Raw genomic sequence first — 22,413 nt, 5'->3', positions numbered from 1 at the left:
CACAGCAAAGGAAACAATCAACAAAACTAAAGGACAACTGATGGAATGGGAGAAGATATTTGCAAATGACATATTGGATAAAGGGTTAGTATCCAAAATCTATATAGAACTTTCCAAACCAAACAAACAAAAAATAAATAACCCAATGGATAAGTGGGCAGAAGACATGAATAGACACTTTTCCAAAGAAGACATCCAGATGGCTAATGGACACATGCAAAGATGCTCAACATTACCCATCATCAGAGAAATACAAATCAAAACTACAATGAGGTGCCACCTGCCACCTGTCAGAATGGCTAAAATGAATAACTCAGGAAACAATAGATGTTGGCGAGGATATGGAGACAGGGGGATCCTTTTTGCACTGCTTGTGGGAATGCAAACTGGTGTAGCCACTCTGGAAAACAGTATGGAGATTCCTCAAAAAATTAAAAATAGAACTGCCCTATAACTCAGCAGTTGTACTACTAGTGGGTATTTATCCAAAGGATACAAAAAATGCTTATTTTAAGGGGCAGGGAACATGCACCCTAATGTTTATAGCAGTGCTATCAACAGTAGCCAACTTATGGAAAGAGCCCATATGTCCATCAACTGATGAATGGATAAAAAAGACACACACACACACACACACACACATACACACACACACACAAGACTATTACTCAGTGATCAAAAAGAATGAAATATTGCCATTTGCAACAATGTGGATGGAGCTGGAGTGTATTGTGATTAGTGAAATAAGTCAGAGAAAGACAGATATCATAGGATTTCACTTGTGTGGAATTTAAGAAACACAGTAGATAAACATAAGGGAAGGGAAGGAAAAATAAGATAAAAATGGAAAGGAAGGCAAACCATAAGAGGCTCATTTTTTTTAAAGTTTATTTATTTATTTTGAGAGAGGCAGAGAGAGAGCCCAAGTGGGGGAGGGGCAGAGAGAGAGGGGGACAGAGGATCTGAAGCAGGCTCTATGCTGAGAGCAGAGAGAGCCCAATGTGTGGCTCAAACACACGAATTGTGAGATCATAACCTGAGCCGAGGTCAGACACTTAACAGACTGAGTCATTCAGGTGTCCCAAGAGACCCTTAAATACAGAAAGCGAATGGAGGGTTGCTGGAGGGAAAGTGAATGGCGTGGGGGGGAATGGGCTAAATGGTTGATGGGCATTAAGGAGGGCACTTGGGCTGAGCACTCGGTGTTTTATGTAAGTGATGAATCATTGGGTTCTACTCCTGAAACAAATGCTACACTGTATGTTAACTAAATTGAATTTAAATTAAAAAATATATTTTATAATTTTTTGTAGTGTATTCATTTTGAATTGAGAATTATATGTAATAAATTATATAGATATAAGTGTAACATTTGATGAGTTTTGACAAATGTATATATACTCATGTAACAAACATCTCAATCAAAGTTTAGAGCATTTTCATCAGAACTCTCAAAATAACTAAGAAGTTCTTTTGAGAACTTTCTAGTATTTCTGTATTCCCCTCAGGCAACCACTATTTGGATTTTTAGCTTCATACATTGGTTTTGCCTGTACTAAAACTTCATATAAATGACAACATACCATAAATATTCCTTTGTGTCTGGCTTCTTTCATTGAAGATAATGTTTTTGAGATATATTAGTATTTTTGTTTGCATTATTAGCTTGTTATTCTTTAATAACAAGTAATATTTCATTGTGTGAATATACGACAATTTGTTTATTCATTTTCTTGTTGATGGATACTTGTGTTGTTTCCAATTTTGTGTTATTATGAATAGAGCTGCCGTAAAAATTTTTGTACAGACCTTTTTGTTGACATAGGTTTTCACCTTGGGGGAGGAAATATCTAAGAGTGGAATTGCTAAATAATAATGTAGGTGAAGGTTTAACCTAAGATTCTGCCAAAATTTTTCCCACAGTAGTTGTACCATTTTAAGCTTGTACCAGTATCCAGTTGCTCGAGTGAGTGTGCACTGGTATCTAATTGTGCTCTTAATTTGTATTTATTTCCCTGAAACTTATGATGTTGCATATCTTTTCATATATGTATTGACCATTTATAATTCTTTGTTGTCAAGCATCTATTGAGGTCAGTTGCCTTTTTGAAAAAATTTGGTTATTTGGCTTTTTATTTTTGCTTTGTAGTGGTTCTTTATATATTCTGCATAGAAGTCCTTTGTTAGAAATATGTATGACAAGTATTTCTTCTCAGTAGGTGGCTTTCATTTTCATTTTCTCAGTTTTATCTTTTTATGAGCAGAAGTTTTAAATTTTGATGAAGCTTCAGTTTATATATGTTTTCCTTTTAAAGTTCATGCCTTTTACATTCTTTCCAACAAATCTTTGCCTATCCCAAGGTCTCAAACATATTTGCCTATGTTTCTTAAAAGAGCTTTGTCATTTGGGTTTTATGGTGTGAAGTATGGATCAACAAACTTAAAATATGGATTTCCAGTATATCTATTACTGTATGTTAAGAAGACTTCTTCCCCCATTTAATTACTTTGGTTTCTCTGTCAAAATTCATTTGACCATATATGTGGAGTGTAATTTTGGACTTTCTATTATATTCCATTGATCTTGTCTAGTTTTATACCACTATTACAATGTCTTGATTATTATACTTTATAGTAAGTCTTAACATGAAATAAGTCCTCCAACTTTATTCTTTTCTAAGTTTTATTCCAAATACTTCACGTTTCCATTTATATTTTGGTACCAACTTGTCAATTTCTATGAAAAATCTTGCTGGGATTTTGATTGGGATTGCATTGAATCTATAGATCAATTTGGGGAGAACTGATATAATTACAATATTTGGACTTTGAACTTATATGCATGCTATCTCTGTATATTAATCTGGGTCTTTGTCAAAAAATGGAAGGGTCTGAAATTTTATCCTACTTATAAGATGATAAGCTGTCCTTCCACAGTTTCATAGAGGCTGGCAGAAGACATGAAATTCCTGGGTCAGAATCAAAGGGCATTATTATGCGTGACATAGCAGACGGCATAGACTTTATGGTTGTACCGTCTTTTAATTTTCCAGTCCCATAGGGAAATGTGAAGGTGTCCCAGTTGGATGCTGGGTACAGAGGTTTGTGTCACAGTTGAGGAATATTGAGTTTAGGAAACTCTCAACCTCATGAGGGGCCTGCTAGCAAATCTGTTCAACTTTTGCCTTTGACGTTTGCTTTATTATCCTGGAAGGCAAACAGAACTTTCCTTTGCCACAAAGGGAGATGTCACTTCTGTCTTCCAAGCTGTTTGCTATTTAAACATCTTTGAAAAGATAGTCCAGAATAAGAGCTGTCCTGGGATGTATAGAAACAGAGGGATCCATGGAGAATTGTCTCTCAATACCTACCCTTTTCTATACCCTCTTGATTTCTGGTGAATTTCCTCATGAGTATGCTACTCTGTTGGTCACTCTGATCAATCTGACTGACAGGGGCTAGGACCAAATCCATTCAATTTATCTAATGTGGCATTTAATTAAGGTTAATATCCACAGGACTCTAAGCAGCATGATGAAACCAATCTGTAACATTGACCTCAGCCATTCCTCCCCAGGGTATGAGACCCAACCAGCTGAAAAAATTCCATAAGCCATCAATGTCTGCTTTAGAAAGCCAGGTGGCTTTCTTCTTCAATTTCAGTATTGACTGTTTCGCTTCACCTGAGGCAATAATACAGTGACAACAGATAACTACTGAACAAACTCTATCATGGCCTGCAAGGAGGGAGTCTATGGGAATTCTATCATGCATAACAACCCTGGTCTAAACAATAAACTAGCTAAATGCAAGAGAAAACTCATTCATGCAAGTGAAGTGTTTAGCAATAGTGCTGGCTTCACAAGTTCAGTTGATGATTTACACGTCTCTCTTTTTGGTGAATTCTGCCATGTGATAATAGGCCACTGTTAGGTTCAGTTTTACATCCTACTGAATTGGCAGTTCTATTGGAAAGGTAGTTTCTTCTCAAAAATCTAACCCAGATTTTCAGATTGAATCTTAGTGGACTTACTTGGCACATGCATCTGCCTATATTTGAAGCAATTCTGTGGTCAGGATGATGGGATGTGCTGATTGGCCAGGGCTAAGTCATTTGACTCCTCCTAGAACCTTGGCATACACCTTGACTCCTCCTAGAACCTTGCAAAATTTCTAATACAGCTATTACTGCTGCTATTGCCACCCTTCCCAGGATGAATCTTGAGCAGTCCTCACTTGTATCTGTCACCAGTTCCCAAGCCAAAGTCAAGATCTTAGGTCAGTGTCCCAGTTTCAAGAGAGGCTGGGAAAGTGGGATTCTGAATTTTAACTTTCATAGTGGGAGCCTTGTATGGCTCTTTAGCTAGAGTATTCTACAAACTTAGAGAAGCAGTTCAGATCTGGACAGTTAAAAAGAATTACAGATATACACTAAAGGAGAGCATAATCATTTGTGGATGACTTGTGGTGTTGTACTTGGAACTTTAAACATACTAGAGAATTTATTTCAGTTGATGCTTTGTGAATGCAAGTAGAGGGCAATTAGGATTTCCAGTTAGTTAGTAATTAAAAATTTTTTTGTTAGTTGTAATAGTTTGTCCGTAGATATTGAGATTTCTGCTTCCTATCTCATGTTTATACATTTAAATTCTTATTTTTTATTCACAGCTTGGTGACTAATAAGTCCCAAAGCACCTTTGTGTCTGTGTTTCATGTAACGGTGTGAGATTTTGGGAGAGTGTGTAAACTGCCCCATGGTGTTATAATTCATCCTATATGAGGTCTCAGTTTCTGGAAAAGCGTTTCTCCAAACATATTCCATGGTGTTAAATAGGAAGGGGTTCTGAGGTCAGATGTGTTTGCTTTACGCTAAAAGAAACAAGCTCCTTTAGTGTAGGGTTCTTAGAGTCTTTAATGTGTATGGTAAATCATCAAAAAGGGGGCTCTGACAGCATTTCCCCAAGTATCTCACAGTAGAGCACTGGGTTGGTTAAGTCTGGTTGAAATTGGAAGACTTAAGACGTTTGCTGCATTCTGGTATGTTTGGTTGTGGTACATTTTCTTCAAAAGCATCACTTAGGACCAGTGATTTTGGGAACACATTTTGGGAAACTTTAGACTGAGATCACAAATGGAATCACATTAACTAAAGAGTTTGGTTTTGTGGATTCTTAGTCTGTTTTCTTCAAGGACAAAGAGTTTATTGTGACTTCAGCATTAAGGTCACTAGGCTAAGTGCTATGGAGCATTCAAAGATGAAAGGGACTTAATTTCTGCTCTTCAAGCCTTGTTGTGCCAGGCATGCAAGTGGTTAGGCACAAATATTAAAGGAGTAGTTTTCTTGACATCTTCCTTCTTTGTTTTAGAGTGTGGATTTAACAATTGGGTAAATGGATGATTCTGGGTAAACTGTTCTCTCAACTTGTGTGCTACATAGAACTAGTGGGTGAGGGCTCTTCTTCACTGTTAAGGACAAAATGATATCAGGGAAGAGAGATAAATTAGGGAATGTGTAATTTCTGTTTAATCAGAGAAAATAGTTCTAATGACTTGGACGGGTTCAAGTATTTTGTACATGTATTTGTGTCTGTTGATATCGAACCAGAGGAATTTAATTTAATTTAATTTAATTTAATTTTTTATTTATTTAAAAATTTTTTTAAACATTTATTTATTTTTGAGACAGAGAGAGACAGAGCATGAACAGGGGAGGGTCAGAGAGAGAGGGAGCACAGAATCTGAAACAGGCTCCAGGCTCTGAGCTGTCAGGACAGAGCCCGACGCGGGGCTTGAACTCATGGACCGCGAGATCATGACCTGAGCTGAAGTCGGACGCTCAACTGACTGAGCCACCCAGGCGCCCCCAGAACAAGAGGAATTTTATATAAAAATTATTTGTTCATAAATCTTGTATCATCATCATCATCATTATCATCATATTCTATCATCAATTGCTAGACCATTTACTATGAAAGGAGAACTTTGGTGCTTTGTTTTTTTTTGTTTTTTGTTTTTTGTTTGTTTTTTTTTTAAATTTTTTAACGTTTATTTATTTTTGAGACAGAGAGAGACAGAGCATGAACGGGGGAGGGTCAGAGAGAGGGAGACACAGAATCCGAAACAGGCTCCAGGCTCCGAGCTGTCAGCACAGAGCCCGATGCGGGGCTTGAACTCATGGACCGTGAGATCATGACCTGAGCCGAAGTCGGCCGCTCAACCGACTGAGCCACCCAGGCGCCCCAGGTGCTTTGATTCTGATATTAAAAACACAATAGGATTTCAGATGATAGAGGCGAAGCTCCTAAATGGAGAATTATTTCTGAAAAGTTAGCTTTTTTTTTGTTTCCATCTAGCAAAAGAAATGATTAGTTCAGTCAAAATTCTGCTCAAATCCTTATCTTAACTGAATTGTCCAGTTGTTTGTGAGGCAGCCAGAATTTCCCTATAACTTGATGGGTGTAACTGATTGATGACCCAATCTGTTGGTATTGCTCCAAGGAGGGCAAAAACAACCAGAAAATGTTATCCAGGTGCACCAATGGCCTGTTAGCTTTGTGTAATTATATTTAATATGCAAATAAGCTTTTTTTTTTTTTTTAATGGATGTGAAGAAGGAGGCTTGTAAACATTTTCTTGGCTGGTTTTTCTCTCTGGCATTTACTGATGTTGATGTATGTTTATACATATGTTTTTAAACATGATTATCATCATTAATGGATGTGGTCTGCATATCTCTGGGGGAATGTTGTTTACTACTGAATTGTAGACCAGTATTTTTGAAAGCTGGAAGATAAACAGGACAACTTCACCCCATAAATCTTACCACCTGACTCATCAATTTGAGGTTCCTTGTTGAAACAAGGAAAACATCTTTAATCGAGCAAATATTTGGAAACTGCAAACATATCTCTATTTGGAATTTGGGAGATAATTAAAATGGACAAGTTGTGATTGATTAACTCTTGAAGAATGGGTTAGTTTGAAGGCAGTTGGTTCTCCTTCTATCCTTGTATCAACACTCCATCAACCGGAATTAAGAAAACAGCATAACTAGGCTCCAGCTCCTTGCTGAGGGCAATTAATCAGGACAGAAGAGTAGGGAGGTAGATTGGAATGGTGCCAAATAAATCAACCTGTTTTTGTACCTACATTTATCTTTGTTAATTCTTATAGGCCATCTATCTTAATATTTTGATACTTGATTTGTGTGTTAGATTATGGATTTTAGGAAAAAAATCCAAGGTATTTTGAATTATTAATAAATTAAATGTTATATTTCCATATTAACATCTTTACTTTATTGGAAACAAACTTGTAAGAAGACGTACATTTATATCTTTAATTCAAATATGAGAAATGTTTGTTTTTTGCTAGTTTGTAAGGTAGTGGGGAATTATCTTTATTCTTAAAATGCCGTAACAAAACATCAAATTGCTTAAAACCTTTTGAGGAAAGGGCAGGTTTTAATAAATAAATGTTAATTAAAATTCTGTATGGGTAGCGAAGTAAAAGCATAAAATCAATTCCAAAAAACAAAATGCCGATATTTTCTGACAACCTGTTTAATATTTACCTGATATGAATCTTCAAAAAGGTCTGTGTTCTACTTTGTATGGCTCCAGTTCAATTTCAATTTATTCCTAAAATTAGCTTGGAAGGGCAACCTCCAGGCGCACAGATAATACAGCTGATGCTGTCATTTGGCAGTTTACTTCTAACCACCAGATTGTTTTTTCTGTCCTCAGATTCTGACTCATTGAGACTTTTGTGCTTTTTATTATATTACTTTGAGGTCATTTGATAGGCTAACCTATGATGGCCAGTCTGGTTGACATGGTTGAGGGTAACAGGTTGACCACAGATTCTCCTCAAGTCATTTGAAAAAGTTGACATTTAAGTGCTTGAAAGATGATGAGTACAATGGGTGTTAGCACTTGGATGTTCACCCTTTGGGAGGGATATATTTTAACGCTGGAATGTTTTACAGTCCCTTTGAAGAACTAGATATTTTATCACCATACTTTAAAATAATAAGATCCTTCAAAAGACTTTTGAGAATTAAATAGCTAAATTGACACCTTGATTGAGATTTAAAAGAAGATTCAGAATCTTTGGTTGTTCAGTTTCCTTTTACCTTGGAAGTTTTGGTCTCCAAACGCAAGGAGGGTTGAAGTTGCTTCACAATTAATGACCTAATTTTGCAGCACTGCATGCTGTTCCCCAACATTGATCTGACTTGGAGGCAAGTCTGTTAAACATGATGTCAGCAGGAATTATTTTGACAGCTGCCAGAAGCAGTAACATAAGGCTCAAGAAGTTTTCATTTTAGAATGTGGTAGCCCAGAATATTCATCTGGATCTATACTAATGGGCAGTCAAAGATGGTAGCAAAGTGTTCAAGAGAAGAAGCCACGAGGAAAGGTAATCCCATTAATCAATCCAAGAAAACATCAGTTTTCTCAGGAAACATTGGGAGGTAAGGCTGAAACACATGAAAATATCCTTCCTAATTTCAAATCAGAACAGCAGTATCAAAGGCACATTCTTCCTTCTGATGGTGTCTGGTATTGCTTTATTGCCATGAGTGGTGATTACAAACTGCATGAAATGCCATCCCTGATACATGGAATATTGGCTGTTGACAGGTCCCTCTTCATCTGAGAAGAGTGCCTCTGTGGATGGGCTACAGTTTTCATTTTCAGGATTGATGATCCAGCATCAGATTATATGATAAACTTGCTCAAAGCATGATCTTGTGTTTTCTAACGGTGTTAGAAAACATTCAGTGTCTGCATTTCAGAATGGTAACGCAAGGATAAATCAAATAGCAAATTAAATTTAGGTATGCCATCTGCTGCCTTTGTTTTATGAATTCTAGCCCATAGGACATTGACTGGGCATGAATGTATAAGCCATTGTCTTTTATTGTTGGACTTACTACAAATATTGGACGAATGCTCATCCATGCTGTCAGTCTTCTTGGAAAGAGTAAAATTCAGCAAAAGTGAAAAATTCTTTTAGTTGTTGTAGGTTTCTTGTTTTAATAAAAATGAACCACAACAGAAGAAAAAACAGCATGTATTCGTTTCTCCAAGTGCAACATCTCAGCAGGCTTTAGGAACTCATCCACAAGGGGTAAATTGTCTAATGCGTAATTGTAAGCAGAACTGTAAAAAGCCATATTAGGCTTCCATGATTTTATTCTCTTCTTCTGGTAAAAGGTCATTACTTCTCCCTGGGCCCCTAATGGTTAAGCCTTTTACAACTTTTTCATTTCCAAGAAAGTTCTTGATTTCTTCTGATGGTGACTCTTATGCCATGTCTTTACTTCACAGTGTTTTCTGTAAGCCATTATGTTTTTTCCAGAGTTTCTGAGGAAATTTTCTTAATACTCCTTAAAAACTTAAATTTTGAAAAGTCTCTACTTTCTTTGAGCACTTTAATGTAAAGCATGAATTTATAGCCAATGAAATTACCTTTTGGTATTATCATTTACATGCATTTTAAACTTTTGATGTCTATGGCTAGTCTGGCTCTCTAGCAGCATTGGCTGAAATTCAGTGGTTACCAGGACCAGTAAGAGCTGCTTTTCAAGGACTTTCGTAGATTTTTAGCTAACACCATAAAATGAGTTCTCTATTTCTGAGGCTAATAAAAGTCTTAATGATATGTGCATCCAACAGATGGGACAGAGGGCTATTTTGGCAGTGGGCAGTTGAAATCTGCCCTCAGTTTGTATAAGGCTCTCACTAAAGTCAATAAAAGGTAATTTTCACACACAATTTAATTCAGAGTATAAAATGTGGGAAGAGTAGCTGGTTTAAGTCCAATGGGCATAAGGGTAGCATTTGGTAAAAGTTTTGTTTGATGGCAAATTTTAACTGACAGACAAGCTGATCAAAAATATAGGATCAGGTCACAAATTGTGGACAATGGAAGGGCCTCAGAGGCAGAGGAAGGACACAGCTGAAATAATCATCCCCAACATCTCTGGCATAAGCAGTGATGATTGGGGGGGGGGGAAGCTCTTTCTCTCTCTTTTTTATTCCTAGTATTTTTTTTTCCTTTTCGAAACCCTGCATTTGCTCATGTTTCTACTTAGCATGTTATCCAACAAACAAAATGTTCACATAAACCAGTAGCATGGTGTGGGAGCATCATAATGGGCATCAGGCAGATCCAGAATATATACTCCAGCCATGTAGGGTCAGGTCTGTGGCTCAGATCGCCTGATGTAAAAGAGAGACTCCATACATTCTTTCTGGTTATGGTGAGGGGATATCATGTTTAACGCAGGTATCATGTTTAATGCAGATAAATGAAAATTATGCATAGGAACCATTAGTGACTGCTTTTTCATGAATTTATTAAATGACTTATTAATGATTTATTCACATTAATAGCTTACATGTGTTTTGGGAATAATAAAAAAAGTCAGTGTGTTTTTAACATGCATTATTTTATCTGATGGCTGGTGATCTCTGAACGTGGTTAAGTGTATGCATGGTAGGTATGAAGAACAGGCATTCTGGCTCATTCATTGTTAAATCTTTGAAGGCAGATACTGTAACTCTATATACCAAGAATACATGTCAAATGAAAAATGACTTTATAGTCATGGAATTGGTAACATTTTGTAGACTACTGTAGGTTTTCTCAATATTACCACTGTTGACATGTTGGGCTGGATAACTGTCTCTTGTGCAGCCTGTCCTGTGCCTTGTAGGATGTTTAGCACTTTCCCCTGACAGTGCTGATTAGATGCCAGTAGTAATCTCCCTTACTGCCTCTGACAACCAAACATGTCTTCAGACATTGGGTAATGTCGCCTCAAGGCTAAGTTTCTCCTGTTTAGTCCACTGATGGGATTAGCTTGCTTTCAAATCTAGCTATGGCTTACTTGAACTTTAGTAAGGCTGTAGATGGAGAGGCAAATCAGGAAAAAAACATATGTGTAGTAGGTTTAGATTAGACATTGGTTTTGGCTTTTTGACGTCTATGTCGGCATACGTAAGAGCCAATAAAGCATTAAATAACAAGATGGTGTCAGCGACAATAAGGTACTTACATGATGCTAGCATGAAAACGATGCTTGCTCCAGTAGATTATTCTTTGGAACTGTGCAGAACAGAGAGATTGGCAGCTTCGTAGGCAGCTGCAGTTTTGTGAGATGAAGTGGGACAACTTTACCCAGGACAAAAGAAATTTTAAGCATGGCTTGAGGAGTGGAAGCTGAGATGTGACAAGTGGCCTACAAAGAGGGCAGCAGTTATGAAGTGGGGGGGGAGGGGCTTTTCTTGAATAGAAGTAATTTGATTTCTTTACTGTTCCATGCATTTGTTCCTTGTGAACATATACAAGGGCTTTCAGGCCCTTAGGGAAACTGAATTCCCTGCACAGTCCAGCTGAGCATAGAGGCTGTGACCATAGTAAATGGGCTGGATGCTTCTTATTGTTCCTCATAGTTCCTGAGCTCGAGTCCCTCTATGTTTTCCAGGTGAAGACAAACTAGAACAGGAGGAACTAGGCCTTGTGTATTTATGTCTCCTTTTTTTTTTTCTTTCGTTATTTAGTGATGATACTATCTCCCAAAAGTGAAGTGAGGAAGAGGGACTCATTTCTTGCTAATTCTTGTCACTTTATGATCCAGGTAAATGATTTTTGTTATCCTTGACATTTTCCCATTGACTGTAGCACATTCTGGACTTTGGCCTGCCTGTGCAAGTACTAGACATTCTTCCTTATTGATGTGCTTTTTTTCTTTCATTCTTAACACATATTTTTAAAAGAAAACTCTTTATTTAGAATTTATATTTATTCATTTTGAGAGAGAGAGAAAGAGAGAGAGAAAGAGAGCGAGTGAGCACAAGCACACAAGTGGGGGAGGGACAGAGAGAGAGAGAGAGAGAGACAGAGAGAGAATCCCAAGCAGGCTCTGCGCTGTCAGCAGAGAGCCCATTGTGGGGCTCGAATTCACCAACCCTGAGATCATGACATGAGCCAAAATGAAGAGTTGGATGCTTAACTGACTGAGCCACCCAGGTGCCCCTCTTTATTTAGGATTTTTAAAAAAGTAGAAACAATCTTAAAAAGCTAATGTAATTTGCTAATTTCTGAGTTACAGAATTCTTAAAATGTGTAACTCCTTACTAGGTGATTTTAAAAGAGGCTAGTTTCAGGAATGAAGTGAATGGTGCATTTTCATTTAGAACAAGACTGTGCTTTGGTGAGAGTTTGAGTGTGGATGCTGAAGTGCATTTCAGGGTTAGGAGATTATGATAATTGTTGGGAGCCTGCTTAAGTGTTCATATCTTTTTGATAATAGATCTGTTTCAAGTTGTCTTTCGTCATTCCAGATGCCATATTTGTCCAAACATCCGTGCCTTTGTTCAAGCTCTGCCAGCTGCTTGAAATATCTTCCTTTCTGAATTCCAGCTGAAACAATCCTTTACCTCCTTATTAGAGTTCATTGAACCCAGGACACAGTGTTCCCTGCAAACCAGCGCCTCGCCCCCTGCCCCCCCCCACCTTTTCATATGTCTCAATTAACTGGGGTTCTTACAATGAATAGAATGTCATCAAATTGGTGACTTTTTTCTTGTATACAAAATAATGGTTTATTTTATAAATGATGGTGATTTAGTTGTGATGAAATACATTATGAATGTAAATGCCAATGTGTTATCCAAGTAGAAATGTGCAGTATGCAGTTGGAATTGATGGGGCCTTTGGAGAGGTGAAGGTGCAAAATCTATTCACCCGTTCCAATAACTCCCCAAATCTCAATGCATTATAGCATCAACCCTAAGGCCTAAACTGCTGAGAGGTCATGTAAACTAAGGATTGATGAGGAAGTAAATTTACAAAGTTGTGTAACTGTAACCAGAATTCAATTTTAGAACCTTTCTGTTACCCTAGATAGATCCTTAGGTTCCTTTGCAGGCAATCCTTGCTCCCACCCCTAGTTCCAGGTAGTCACTGATCTGCTTTCTATCTCTTAGGTTTTTATTCTCTAGATATTTCAAATAAGTGGAATAATAGAATATGAGTCTTTTGCACCTGGCTTATTTCATTTAGCATAATGATTTTGAGGTTCATCTATAATGTATCATCTATGACTAGTTCATATCTTTTTATTCCTGAGTAATATTTTATTGTCTGGATGGGCCACATGTTGTTTATACCTTCACTAGTTAATGGGCAGTTGGATTGTTTCTACTTTTTGGTAATTATGAGTAATGCTGCTAAGAACATTCATATTTAATTCTTTATGTGGATATGTGTTTTCATTTCTCTTGGGTACCAACACAATAATTTCTTGATCAAACTATGGATTTTTGTCTCAAGAGCGGGATGTTATTCTATAGACATCTTTGAAAATTTCTTTTTACATGGGGTTGTATTGAGACCTTGAGTTATATACCTAAAAATTAAAATACTAATGAGTATGTGAATATGAGAAGTGCAGCTAAAAGGCTGTTAAAATTTACTTGGCATCTGGTACAATTTACTGTCATTCACTGGTAACTACCTCCAGTCTTCCTGTCTGGAATAAAAATGACATATACATTATATTTACTACTCTGCTAATACCATCAAAAAGCTTAGCAATTGTCATTTCCAGACTGTCTGCTGTGAGGTGATGTAGCAATCTAATTCTTTAAAACTGTGTCCTTGAGTGTATCATTTCATCCCTTCTCTTTTTGTCCTTTTATGGTTGAAGGGCATTTCACATTTGAAAACTGGGATGTAGGTTGATTCTTAAAGGGGCCAAGAAGAAAAAAGTAATTTGTTTTAAAACCTTTCTAAATTCAGAACAACATTCAGGGTAGTTTATTAATTTACCAGAGAAGTTAAGAGATTGGAAAATTTTCCCCATCTTGATTTGCTCTGTTTCCTGACTTCATACACTGCAGAGCAATGTAGAGCATAATTCCACATTTGCACATTTTTGACAGTATGAATAGGGAAAATGTTAGGATGACAAATGTTAAAATAACATTAAGAACAACAATACTTCTCAGGACATTTCTACTAAATAGGTAGTGAGTGATTTAAGATTTAGGATATGGTATTCATTCATTCATTCATTCATTCATCCATCACTAAACTAGCCTTTTCTTATTTCTAAAGATATTTATGTAGCATTTACCATGTTCTGGGCACTGAGCTAGGCACCTAGATGACAAATGTGAACAGGTTTATATTGTACATGGTAAAGAAAGAAGCTATTTAGCAGATGATTTTCACAACTAATTAAAAAAAAAAACTTAATTTGCTTTAGGAGAAGAAATGGCAACTTTTGGTTAATTGATTTAAAGATCTTTGGGACTTCCCTTTGCTTGTTTGTTGGAATAAGTTGGTGGGTATTTTTCCTGAATCACCTGTGGGTTTGGTATTTAGCAGCTTCTAAAACTAGGAAAAAAATGACCAAGAACTAGAAGAATCATTCTCTAAGGTGAAAGTTCCAAGACCTCCAAGAGGAGCTCTTTTGAACACTATGTCTCTTGTTAAAACCCAAGTAGAAAGGTGTAAATATTGTTCAAAATAAAAATATTAGATTAATTATAAGCACTTTATATGGAATAAAAAGTATGTGCTGTGTCCTACACATTTAAAATTCTTGCACATTTTCTCACACTATTGATATAGTACAAGATGCTTAATGTTTGCTTTAGTTGAATGGATATGATAATTACTTAGTTAAAAATGGCTACTTGCTTGGGTACCAGATTCCCAGATGAGGCATGATTTAATTTTTAAATTCAGACTTTCCTGAATCACAATGAGCACTCATCACATGACAAGTATGGAATGAAATTTCTTATAAATTAGAGAAAATGCTAGTTTAAGTATTGAGAAGAAAGTCTAGAAACTAATGATCCTATCATCTAAGAGAAAAGCCATTTTCAACATAGGTATTTATCAAGTTATACTTCAGACTTACAAATTCTAATTCAAAGGGGTATGGAGTTGTCCAGTGACCTTGCAAAAACAGTCTTACCATAGTACAATATATGTATTTCCAAAGTGTTGACATACATAATCATGGTTGAGCCATGATTGGTATTTAGCAGCTTACTTTTTTTTTCTAGATTTTTCTTGTATAAAATTAACAAACATCAAGTTCCAGTAATGTGATACTGTGATTTATAATAAGAAATATATATTTGGTCTTTGTCCCTGTTCCTGGCACAGAACTCCTAAACCGTTGGAATTGCCTAAGATAAGGGTGATAAATATGTCTTGATACTCAAAACAAGCCCCTTTCAATCTGAATTTAAGTTAATGAGGTGGCTTTTGGAATGCACCTAAGGATGGGGGCTGGTTGCCAGGGGGTTCACTAGAGGGTTGGAACTTTCAGTCCCATCTCCCTGACCTTTTTTGGAGGGAAGAGAGGCTGGAAGTTGAATCAGTCTCCACTGGACAAAGATTTACTCAGTTGTGCCTTTATAATGAAACCTTCATAAAACCCCAAAGGGTTGAGGTTTGGAGCACATGTGGAGATTCAGGGAGAATGGCCTGACCAGAGAGCTTGGAAGTTCTGATCCCTTTCCCACATACCTTGCCCTATGTATGTCTTCCATCTGGCTGTTCCTGAGTTATATCCTTTTATAACAAACCAGTAATCTAGTATGTACAGTGTTTCTCTGAGTCCTGTGAGCCATTTTAGCAAATTAATGGAGCCCAAGGAGAGGGGCATAGGAACCTCTGATCTATAGCCAGTTGGCCAGAAGCACAGGTGAGAGCCTGGACTTAGAATTGGTGTGGGGCAATCTTGTGGGGCTGAGCCCCTAACCTAGCCTTGGTTCTAGCCCCCTAGGACCACAGTGGGATCTGATGTTATCTCCAAGTAGATAGTGTCAGAATTGAGTTAAATTGTAGGACACCCAGCTGGTGTCACAGAAAATTGCTTGGTGGTATTAGCAACACACACACACACACACACACACACACACACACACACACACCAGAAATGTCAACCAGTGCCAAACTAGTAATTGCGCTTTAAAGATTCCTTATTTGTCAGTATAGCTTTTAAATAGAAAAAAATTGCATTTGGTACTGAAATATTAGACTAGAGATACAGCTATGTTCATCGTCTTCTGGGATTAGGATCAGAGAGATCGGAGTTCCATAAATACGCCTCTACAACCACAGGCCCATTGGAGAAAGTGGGGGTTTTGAATACCAAAGGAAACAGGCCCTAAGGAACACTCAGCCTCCTGTTTTCTCCTGGTGCTGTGCATATGCTGATGGTGGCCAGGTGGAGGATTTGGCTAGCCCAACTAATTGCTTCTGTCTGGAGGAATAAGCAAATAGTGCAGTCATAGTGTGCTACCCCTAGATACAAATTAAACAGCACTAAAGTGCACTTAGAAGAAATTAACAAAGCTCCAGAATGGAAAGTGACTTTAAAAAATTCATTCTCTTTTTATTTCAATGTTACGATTAATGGGAAATGAATAAATGAAAAGACCAAGGAGAGAGAGGAAATAGTAAGGGATTATTACCACAACACAAAGCTTTTATAGATATCATATTTGAATGGGCTAAATAAAGGAGATGGGAATTGAAACATTTTTGCAGTTTTAAAGATTACTGTTACTTTAAAAAATACTGTTTTGGAAATCCTCAAGCTAAGCCAATATGCTTAGGATTTCAAATTACAGAAATTACAAAATTTAACTTATTCTCTAATAGAAACAATGCTATAGCTGTTTTCCCTCTACGTGGATGTGATTTTTCTTTCTGTGTATCAAGGCAGATGCTACAGTCCTAGGCACAATAAGAGCTGCTTACACTTGAAGTTAAAATCATACTTCTGCTAACTTTGATTTATGAAAAATAGCACAGGATTGGCACACCATTGGTATGTATTTCACTAAGTATAAGGAGAACAAAATAGATTTCGATACAGGTAAACAGCATTCCATATTATATCAAATTCAGCTCTGCTTCCTTTTCATAGTTTGAAAATATGATCTTGTCAGTTGAGTGGGTGAGATACAAACTCTCATCATATTATTTATTGAGAATTTCTTCTATGCCAGGCTCAGTACTAACAACTTAATGTGGATTGCTTATATTGGTTTTCATAATTGCTCTTTGAATTACTCTATATTTGAAGAAACTGGGGCTTAGGAAAAGTAACTGCTTAAGGTCACACAATTGGTCAGGAGAGCCAAGATTTGAATCAGAGACATCATGTTTATTTGAACTTGAAACAACAAGCAGGGAGACTTTATGTTGTCTGGGAAGGGATGAGTCATATGAGAAGGAAGTGTGCAAAATTAGGTGTGACTTTGACACAGATGCTTCTTTCTACCTGCCTCCTGATTGATTGGCTCTTCTTCATGGGGAATTATGAACAAAATAATGCAGAATGCTTCGTGTCAGAACACTGAAGTAATTGGAATAGTTCTCTGTCTCTCTCTCTCTCTCTCTTTTTTTTTTTTGGCTAGACGGCATAGTATTAAGTGCTTTTTCCCAATTGGCATTCCTATAAATTATTGTTATTTTTTCAGTTTTCTACCCAGGTGGCTGATTTTTTTGTTGCAAAATTAGTTCAGATGGTCTTATACAAAATTACAGGAAATGTTGTTACACGTGCTTTATTGAAGTGAAATATTTAACATTTAATGAATTCCCTTGCCTCATTGGTAACTCTATTCAGTACAATTTAAAAATAAATTTCATTTATGAGTCTCTTGTTTTCCTATTGTTTCTGTGTTTATTCAGTATTTTAATTTAGCTACTTATTGGAAGACTTAATGGTTTTCTAGATTACTCAGCAGTGGACCAGAACACTGACCAGATAATTCAGTGGCCTCTAAGAGAATAGTCATATAAGATGCTTCTAGAATATTATTTGAGGAGGAGGGTGGCAAGTATGTATGTGAAATATGATTACATTTTTGAGTGCCAGTGTATGGTTGTGTATTTGAGGTATATGGATGATAGTTTTAAGTGTTTGAGCTTCCTTACAGTCTTTTTGACTGTCCAGAAATGTTTTTAGGTTTGCTAATACCACTTTCTATAATGACATGGGATTAACTAACTAATGCAACCTCAGTTTTCATAGGAAGAACTTGATATTTAAGTGATAAAACTTATGCCTGTAAATAGTCTACTTTGGAGATTGGATAACTTTGCTGGTTGTATACTGAGCAAAGTGAGCAAATGATTGCTGATTTTGTTCTGAACTGTGTGCTGCTTTCTTTCTTTCACTTATGACGAGGAGGCCTGGCCTGGAGCAAGCTGTATCCATCTCCTACTTTGGCTGCAGGTCATGGTGCGTTTCCCTCTTTGCCCAAACTTCCACTGTTTGCTATGAGCAGAGCAATTCAAGAGCCTGTTCCTGGGGAGTCTGATCATATGCTGAGTGTACCGAGAGTGGATTATGGAAAGTGAGAAAAGAAAGTGAAGTGCAGGAAGAGAATGGGAGGAGATAGTAAGGAAAGACAGGCTAAGAAAAAATAGAAGCTGTAGGAAAAGGGGACAGAGAAGGGGATTAAGAGATTCAGAATAAGTCTGGAGAAAGGGAGGAATAGAAAGAAACAGAGAAGATTCATTTTTTTGTACCTTTCTTCTTCTAAATGAGGATTCTCAACCTCGGAACCATGGAGAAATTTCAAGGGGTTCATGAGTTGGGATTTGAAAAAATTACATCCTTGTTTTCTCTCACTTCCCACTGAAATTTGGCATTTTCCTCAACTGTGACTATACGCCAGAAATCATTGTAGTTTTAGCAACATGTTATTTCTTTAATAGAAATAACAAATATTTTCATATCACAATGGAATTATTATAGATATCTTGAAATACTACTTACATTCTCAACTACTTTGAAATTACAGTATTTACTAGAATTGCCTAGATCTTCTTTTTTTAATGCTTTAATAAAAAGCACATATACTATATCATACATTAGGTTTTTAAATATTTTATAACTGTATTTCAATATAATCAGTTTCCTTTTCAATCATTTTCAATTTTATTTTATGTACTTAAAAATATTATTCTGAGTCTATAGACATCACTGGATACTAAAAGGGTCTATGGCCCAAAAAAGGTTAACAATCTCTGCTGTACAGGAAAACTTCACCCGTGAATAGTTCATAGCGTGCCTGGGATGTTTATGCTCTTAGTCTCCAGGGTGGCAGGGCCTCAAACAGCCTTGTCTGTACAAACATTAACTTTATGTATACTATGACATAAGAAAGGTTGGGGAACACTGATCTAAATTACTAAAGAGTGATTTCACTCTTTTAAGACCCTGGTCGTCTGAAGACATCTCAACTCAATTATAGCAGACATGGTGCTCGTGTGGGTGACTGTTGAGGACAGATGGCTGGTTATCCATGTAATCTGTATATCTCATAGAGCGTAATGCTACCAGTCTCTGTAAACATAGGTAGTTACAAAAGGGGTAATTTCTTATTAATGCACAAAACTTTTTGTGAGAGGTTTGGTGACTTTCTCTTCATGTAGTCCCCCCCCCCTTTTTAGGTAATATGTAAGGTTGAATTTTAATCCAGAGTCACACTCCAGATGTCACTTAGTTGTCTCTAGTCTAGAAAATGTTTGCAGCCAATGTCTCCTCAATTTTTGAACAATGAAATTATTAGAAAAAAGGACATTCTAGTTGATTAGATCGTTGGGTCCTTTAATGGGCTCCTGAATTTTTCTCTGTGCCACTTGGTGTCTGAGTCCCCAACTTTGCCAGTGAAAGGCTTTAAATAAAATGGAATTTTTTTTTCTCTTTAAACCGTAACCAACAACGATAGTCCAAGGACTGTACCGAAAGTGTCATGCTCAGATGAGCAGTACTGAAGTGTAGAACAAGATCACTAACTGGCCATCGATGACATATCTTGTTTCTTGGTATCTAGGAGACTGAAAATCATTTGGTTTGCTTTATCTAGGCCACAGCTGTCTTGGGCCTGATTCCAATCATTTTGATCTGGTGAGGATTCTTGTTGGCAACATAAATGCAGTTGAAGAGGGGCTGTAATGACACGGTAGTGACAGCTGAAATGCATTTCCTCATTTTGATCTACGTGAATGTTCTCAGTAGTATTGCTGGAGACCATATGCTTATTCCTCTCACACGTCTAGGAGAAGATTTTTTTTAAAGGAACCAAAAGGTGTTTTTTTTTTTTCTTCATTTAAACTCTGGACAAAGAGCAGTTGTGAGCCAGTGTTGGTTAATCCATCATATTATAAAGTATGAAAATCAATAAATAGAGAACTTCAAATGCCCCTCTGTGTCTCCCCTTCCCCATCTCCAAGGATTTCATTCATCAGGAGAGGCAGCATCACAGCAGATTTGTTAGCCTAATTATGATGTATTTTCTTTTAACCAGTTTGTATGCAATAATTGATCAAAAGTCTTCATAAGAGGCTTCCCAGAGCAATTCATTAGTTCAGTAAAACAATGTGAGGAATAGTTGGAACATGCTTGCTTCATAATCATTTTGTTAGGGGGAAAAAAAACCCACAGCAGCTGTAGTTCAGTGTAGATGGCCATCAGAAACAGTTGATTTATCAAAATGAATTGATCTTGGCAGTTTCCATTCTGGGGCTTAGATAGAACAACACAATTAGAGTTCAGTGCCGTTCACATAGCCAGAACAAAGTAATGTTGGCTCATTTTCCACTACTAACATTATGGGTTACACCATAGATTGAAAATTCAGAATTTATCCAGCTGTACAGATTAATCCACAGAGCTAAGTGATCAATAAATGGAGTAAAAGCATTCCATGCTCACCTTCCTTTGGAAAATGGCAGGTCAATATCTTCTTTTAAACCTGGACCTGCTGTCTTATCCCAAAGCACAGAGCATCAATAGTGATGTAACATACCCTGGCATACCAGGAAAACGATGGATTGAGACGGTTGAAGCTAAACTTGCAAAATGACTCCCCACAACATTCCCCCAGCCTCTGCCCTGGAAATGGATTATTGCTCTGACCCTCCATAAGATAGGGTTGCCCTTTGGGAAACCCTCAATTAATTAGTGCATATAATCCTGATTTTTAACCATAGATCATAGCCTTGTACAGTTGCATGCATCCATAACTTCTGTCCTTTTCCAATACACATACTCTCTCTTCTTAAGAACTATGGTTTGATTGATTTGGTTTAGCAGCTGCCTCCTTACAGCACTTGCCTCCCAGATACACAGATTATATTGATAACTGGCCATCTGTGCTCGACAGTCACCCACACCAGCTCCAAATCTTTTTGGCTTCTATTTCTAAGCTGTCAGTGGGATGCTTGACCCTCAGGTACTGGGAAACAGTCAGAGATGCAAAGAGCTTTGGATTACACACGAGGGATGCAGAGCTGAATGATGCCATGAAAGTAGCCTATATGGTAGTATCACTCCCCCCCTTAAAATGCAGGTAGATTCTGCAAATATGTTAAACTTATTTTCATATTACCTACCTTGTCTTGCCTAAGAGGAAGCAGATTTTCCAGGCCAATGCTCATTTGTTGTTGCCACCAAGCTTTTAAGATCCAAATCAGGCTCTCGCTCACACTGCCAGGAAGAATGCTCAGCTGAATATATTATCTGCTTCCAACATTTCCTCATTCTGGAGACTTTGTGGTCTGCCTAACTGTGTTGCCTTGGGTGCCAAATCTGTTCTGTGGAGACCAATTGGGGAACTTAGCAGAGAGGCAGTGAACTTACTCACTAGGAAAGTCATAGTCACAGGGCTAAGGGAAAACAAACCAAATTCCCACATCCCACAGTGAGAAGTCTGTGGCTTGCTGCTGAAGGCAGGAGTAAAAAGTCTTAGCCATGCTAAGACTGCTTTGAGGTTGGTGTGACTGAAAGAAATTTCTTGAAGGTCCAAGTCTGCTGAGTAGTCCTAGGCCCTGCCTTGACATCCATTCTACTTCAGGTTAAGCAACATTAACTCCCAAGAGCTGCCAAGTTCTTATGATCAGATGTATTCATGAACCATGTTGCACTGGAAATAGTATCGGAGATAAACAGAGTAAAGTCTAGAGATTTGATTTGTATACTTTTACTCTGTTTTCTATGAGAAATAGCCATTATTGCACCTTTCACTGTGCAAAAGGCAGACTGATTAAACAAATAATTGAGGACTAAGAACCTAGGCTTGGAGTCATAGCCTGCCTCCAGAGCTAATCTGGGATATCAGCCTCCTCTTTGTCCATGTTCTTAGGATATGGTACACAGGGATTGGTGATTACTGAGCAAGGATGAATTCCTCTCCTTAAAAGTCTTCAGATCATGTGATTTCAGGGTATTTTCAGCATTTTCACCAAATCCCCTGTAGTTAATTAGTAGCTCTTGTTGCTGATTCTCTCTACTCATGCCGTTCCCCAAATTGAAATGTCCTCATGGATCTTGTTTACCACATATATAAAGAC

This window comes from Lynx rufus, unplaced genomic scaffold, assembly GCF_022079265.1.
Source record: "Lynx rufus isolate CCGP_SWC_20201006 ecotype Redwood Valley unplaced genomic scaffold, mLynRuf1.p SCAF_5, whole genome shotgun sequence".
Classification (NCBI taxonomy): domain Eukaryota; kingdom Metazoa; phylum Chordata; class Mammalia; order Carnivora; family Felidae; genus Lynx; species Lynx rufus.
This window is presented reverse-complemented; position numbering follows the sequence as displayed.